The sequence below is a fragment of the Pinus tabuliformis genome, chromosome 2_2 (assembly GCF_031772625.1).
Source record: "Pinus tabuliformis cultivar Carrire ecotype Pingquan chromosome 2_2, CPIR1, whole genome shotgun sequence".
Classification (NCBI taxonomy): domain Eukaryota; kingdom Viridiplantae; phylum Streptophyta; class Pinopsida; order Pinales; family Pinaceae; genus Pinus; species Pinus tabuliformis.
The window spans coordinates 531825306-531831305 of NC_142300.1; the positions used below are offsets into that span (position 1 = coordinate 531825306).

Sequence of the window (6000 nt, forward strand, 5' to 3'; positions counted from 1 at the left end):
AAGTTATTTGAAGTCCGGTTGTAATCACATATCGCATGCAAGAGGCAAAGGAGGCACGTAATGGCCTAATATGATAATGCGATATTGTGATAAAGGGAAACATCAAGTAATGTACGGGAACCAAGGAAAAGGTGAATAACCATAGTTATAGAGTGGATTTGGTTATATATATGTGGAATTAAAGATTGGGTGGAGTTTAATGAAGGGTTGAGTATAGAGTCCTGATTGAAGAATTAACGAAGGATTAATGAAAGATTAAACTAAGGTTTATGAAGAATTATAAGTGTTTTATAATTTCGGTGGGTCTGCCGTATCACAAATCGTTAAGGTTTGGGTATATGGGTTCCATCGATTGTGATTTGCGATAGGCCGGACCTGATATTACATATATTATGTTTAATTTTCTTGTCGCATCTGTTATATCACGTATCATTAAGTTTTGGATTGACACACCAATTGAAAGCCGATTGCGATTTGCAATGGAAAGTCAGTGGAGCATTGGAAGGGCGGATTCGATGGATTTATGAGGTAAAATTAATTCTTTTTGAGTTCCGTATTAATTAAAGGTTTGTGTTGATTTCGCTATGTAAAGGGAAAAATTGATGTTAGAGAGGAATTTAAATGAAGGTAATTGGTGTGGTTCTTTTGTGTTTTGGCCAATTGAAATGCGCCTGATACATGCATATGCCCAGGTTTACAAAAGTCAAACAAATTTCATTACGGCTAAAATGAATTAAATATCATTAAGGCATATACAGAGGAAATCGACAGCGGATTAATAGAGCAAGCTAGCAATTATCGTCCTCTTCTAAATTCAATTATATTCCTATTATTTCATGTTCTTTGAGGTTTCTTTTACCCTCTGTAAAATTCTGTAACAGTTTTTAATTCAGATAGTTAGGGAAATAGTTTCGTAGTTTGACAGTTTCATAGATCAACAACTATTTCACAAATGTATAAAAGGGGAGATATTTACAGAGAAAGGGTTCGAATTTTGGAAAACCTAGAGACTAAGCTACTGTATTCCTGATATAGCTGTTGGTTAATGAAAGAATCAGAAGTTTCCATGAATTGTTGGGTATAATTTTGTAACTTCTCTACCATGTGTCATCTTATGTTTTCCTCTTTCAAGTATAGTACTGAAGTTGCAGGTCTTTATTTGCTTATGTAGATAAAGTTAAAATCCCTTAAAAGAGCGCTCATATACTTGAAGTTTTCACCTTCCTTTCTAAGTTATAGATAATAGTTTCTATGTAAGGCAGCATATTATCTTTAACTCCTCCAAGGGTCGTAGATAATAGTTTATGTGTCAAGCAGCATATTGTCTATGATTAAGTTCTCATCTTCATAATTCTTCTAAGTGATGGATAGTAGGTTCTGTGTTAAGCAGCATATTATCTTTAACTTCTCCTTCAAGCTTTCTTCATTCATCATTTATATCTAGCAACAAATGGCATTATGAGATTTTCCGGTCACATATGTATTAAGAGATAAAGACCAAGTTTTCCAAGTCCTTCATTTAAGAATACAACAAAAAATGAAGTGACAAATAAGTGACAAAAAAAATAATCATTAATGTCTTAAGCACAATTTCTCCACATCTAGGAAACTAGTTTCTTAATGTACAACAGTATGTATGATTGGATGTTTCACTCTTTTAATATAACAGAGCCAACACATTTTATGCATATGTTGTTATTGTAGTTCGGCTATCCTGGTTACTCTAATGATGTATGTAGTTGTTATTTATGCATGTATGTATGGACTATTATGTATGTGTTTGTATGAATCTTATCGAAGTGCATTGTTAGTATAATCCATCACTTTGGATAATCAGCTATTGATTTCCATCTCATGACGTATTTCTGCTCATGTGTTCCCCTTCAAATTGTGTGTTATCACAAGTTTCTAAGGGACGCACTCACTCCCCCTTATGCGTGTTAGAGCCTTTCATGCACCTTCCTTGACTTGTTGCAAGGTCACACCCTTGCTGCCAACAAGGACATCTTACTTACCTTTGCGTGCAACCGCAGTCGAGGCAATACCGTACTACCCACTGCTAGGACTCCTACTCCAAATGGTCTGAGGTATAGTTGGAACTTCTTACGAGAGAGATCCCCTAACATGTTGGTGGGTTTAGCACCATCAACAGAACTCTTAATCACTTGAGCTTCATCTAAAACCATATATTTCCATTTAACTCACCTTAAGTACTTCTCTTCATGATCTGGATTTAAGTAGGAATGCAACAAATTATAGAGATAACCATAAAGATAGAGATGCAGTGGAAATAAAACTTCATTTCATTAATGTAAAATACTGAAATATTCTTACAAACCAAAATGGAAATACACCAGCTAGGGCGATGGTAGCTTACCTTTAAGAAGAGATATGGCGGCTACATACCTCTGAACTGTGTTACAATGAGGCTTGAAGGCCTATTTATTGTTGAGAAACAATGGAAAACCCTTAACATCCCAAAACCTAACCCTAGAAGATGAAACACCAAATTGTGGACCCCTTTTGGGTAAATTTGTACATCAACTTCCCGAGGTCGTAACTTTGGCACCCGATCTCTGTTTGATGCGTACAATAGCTCGTTAGAAAGATCTGCCTAAGAACTATAACTTTGGGAAGAGAAGGATTGGCTCGTCGACCCATGTTGCTCCCATATTTCCCAAAAAATATTGTTTAGGGCCTCAATATGGCTTTAGAAGTTCAAGACCCGAAAAACTGCTAAAAATAGTAAATTATGCTACAATTACGGAAACTGAAAAATTGAAAGAGGCAGTTGTGGGGGACTAAGTGGGATTGGTGGGTGGCCACCAACATCCACCTAGATCATTCCTCCTCCCTTAGGAAGCAATCGTCCCCATTGCGTTGAGTTTCTCCATTTGCTGATCTTCGTCCCTGGTGAGCTATTCTGCAATCTCTGATGTGTCCAATAATGGTGGGAAGCATGGTCGAGGGTGTTCCACATTGAACACTTGATGCAAGCAAAGGAATGGAGGAATGTTGTGCTCCAAAACATTATTTCCCACACCCTTGGTAATGGTGTAAGGACCATGTTAGTGTGGTTGGAGCTTCTAATGGGCTCTTGTAAGGCATTCTTTTTGCAGATGCAACCAAACTTTGTTGCCCACCTGAAGCTTGTGTGGTACCCCTATTGGTGAGGAGAAATTGTTCCTATGTTCTATCATGACCGTATCCCTTTGCTGCTGCTACTGCGTGGAGGAACCTTTCACGGGGGTCATGGATGTGGTGATGATCTTCCCATTAATTTGGGAGCGAACCAGACAGAAAATGAATTTCCTAGTCTAGGAGATGAGCTTACTGGCTTTCTTGGTAGTGATCAAAGAGGTGGTGGTAGGTGGGGCTACCTCCAGTATCCTATATAATGAATTACACAAAGAAATAATGACAACACGAGGGCTTGACTCATACACAGCATGTCGCCTCCACTGGTATGGCTGGCCTAATAGTGCATCACAAACATCCAGAGGTGTAACATCACACAATACCTCATCTATGAAGGGTTTGATGCTGTAAGGAAGGTGTGTCCACTATTAGCAAACTCAGAGATCTCATCCTTGGTGAAGCCACCCGATACTGTACAACTATGGTGTGGTGTATTCAGTAGGCCCAACCGCTTCACGACCTCTGCTAAAATGAGGTTCTTTTGGCTGTCATTGTCGACAATGATTTGTAGTGATGAACCCTTCACCCACATATGTGAGTGGAAAAGATGCTCCCCCTCCTCTGGATCTTCAAGCTCATTCTTCTGGATCTTGGCGATGGCAACAATGGCGCTAGGCTCCGCATCAATGATCTTCTTCCCTTTTCCATTTCCCTTATCAAGTTCTGACTCAGGGTCGAAACATGAATCTGATTCGGAAGCCTTCAACTCGGCCACCAGTGACTACTTGGTCTGACACTCACTTGTGTTATGATTGGGACTCTTGCGGAACTCACACCACTTTCCTATGTCCTTCTTCGAATTTGTGGTGTTTTTCTTTTCTTGTGGCTTCGACGAGTTTCCTTGGGTCATCGCGCCTTGGCTTTGTCCTTTGGTCTTCGTATTTGCAGATCCAAAGTCTCGCTGCTTCTGTTTAAACTTCTACTTGATCTTGACAGTGATCGGTACGTTGTGCTGAGCGAGGAGATGTTCAGGAACTCCATATCTTCCTAGATGTATCTGTGTAGCCAGCCACGGTATTTTAGTAGCAGATGTAGCTTAGAATATTTGATACACAGCTATGTGCGGAGGGTATGAAAAAAATTTGTGAACTCTGGCACATCTTGGTCTCGTCCCTGCCGCAGTGTGGTCCACTTTATGTATTTGTCCTCATAGCTTTTGACAAGGTAGTACTACTCCTTGATGGCATCCTGGAAGGAATTCCAAGTGGGTGCAGCTAAGAAAAGTGAGTCTGTACTTTCATCCTTCTTCTTGCAGTAGGTTTCCCACCAGTCCTTGACGTGGGGGGCTACTTTGAGAAGAGTGAAAACAATCTTTTCCTGACTTGAAAATTCATGAACAGAAAAATAACCCTCTAGTAGATTTAACCATTTATCTATGGCATCTGCATCTATTTGACCCTCGAATATGGGGATTTCAAAATTAACTTGTACCTTGAAGGGTGTGGCATTTCCAAAGTAGTTGCTGGAAGCCAATGCATCACCTCTTGGTAGCTGCTAAAGGATCTGCACAAAGTTGTGCATCATTGCATTCCATTGTCGCTTGAGGGCTTCTTCAAGCAATATTTTGATAGGATCTCCTGCCCCCTCATCTTTCCTCTCATCCACCATGGGAGGTCGTCAGGATCTGCAAGGCTGGTCTTGCAAATGTTGGACCAGTTAAAGCCCTAACTCCTTATATCCCGACCTCGTTGGGGACATGCAAAGAAAAACAAAGAAAAAGTAGACCACTCTAATACCAGTGATCTGAATTTAAGCAGGAACACAAAAAATTACAGAGATAACCATAAACATAGAGATGCAGCGGAAATAATACTTCATTTCATTAATGTAAAATACTGAAATATGCTTACAAACAGAAATGGAAATACACCAGCTAGGGCAATGGTAGCTTATCTCTAAGAAGAGATGTGGCGGCTACATGCCTCTGAACTGTGTTACAATGAGGCTCAAAGGCCTATTTGTTATTGAGAAACAATGGAAAACCCTTAGCATCCCAAAACCTAACCCTAGAAGATGAAATGGCAAATTGTGGGCCCTGTTTGGGTAAATTGGTACATCACCTTCCCCAGGTCGTAATTTTGGCACCCGATCTCCATTTGACGCGTACAATAGCTCATTAGAAAGATCTGTCTGAGAACTATAACTTGAGAAGAGCAACATTGGTCCATGTACCCATGTTACTCCCATATTTCCCAAAAAACATCGTTTAGGGACTCAAAACAGCTTCGGAAGTTCAGGACCTGAAAAACTGCTAAAAATAGTAAATTGTGCTACAATTACGGAAATTGAAAAACTTAAAGAGACAGTTGTGGGGGTCCAAGTGGGATAGGTGGGTGGCTACCAACATCCACCTAGATCACTTCAGTTACAGGGAGCTAGTATCTTGTGACAATTATATGAAAATTTTCTTCCCTTCGATAAAGTCGTTTAGGATTTATAATTTTTTGAAGTACAATCCATTCATTACCCCAGTAAGCGAGAGATATAAAATCAAGAAAGAACCTTCCAATTTCATCAATCAGGTGAAACCACAAGAAATGGTCCCCATATTTTCTTTGCCTTAGCTAAATGGGTTAAGAATGCCATTTTTTGAATGGCCTTACCTAAACCCATTTCATCAGCTAGGATGCCATTCAATCCCTTTTCGTAAAAAATTAAAAACCATTCAAGACCCTTGAGTTGTTAATTTATTAGAATACGAGTGAACATTTTTGGTGTTTGCATCGATGAGGTAAGAGGAAATCAAGAAGGATTGAGAAAATCCATGTTGCTAGAACCTTCAACTGCACCCTCTAGTGTCAT

The 6000-nt window shown here is 39.5% G+C and overlaps 1 pseudogene; it reads right to left on the reverse strand.

The window, feature by feature from the left end:
- The window catches only part of LOC149193703 (chromatin-remodeling ATPase INO80 pseudogene), a 51040-nt pseudogene extending 45040 nt beyond the window's left edge, over positions 1-6000 (reverse strand).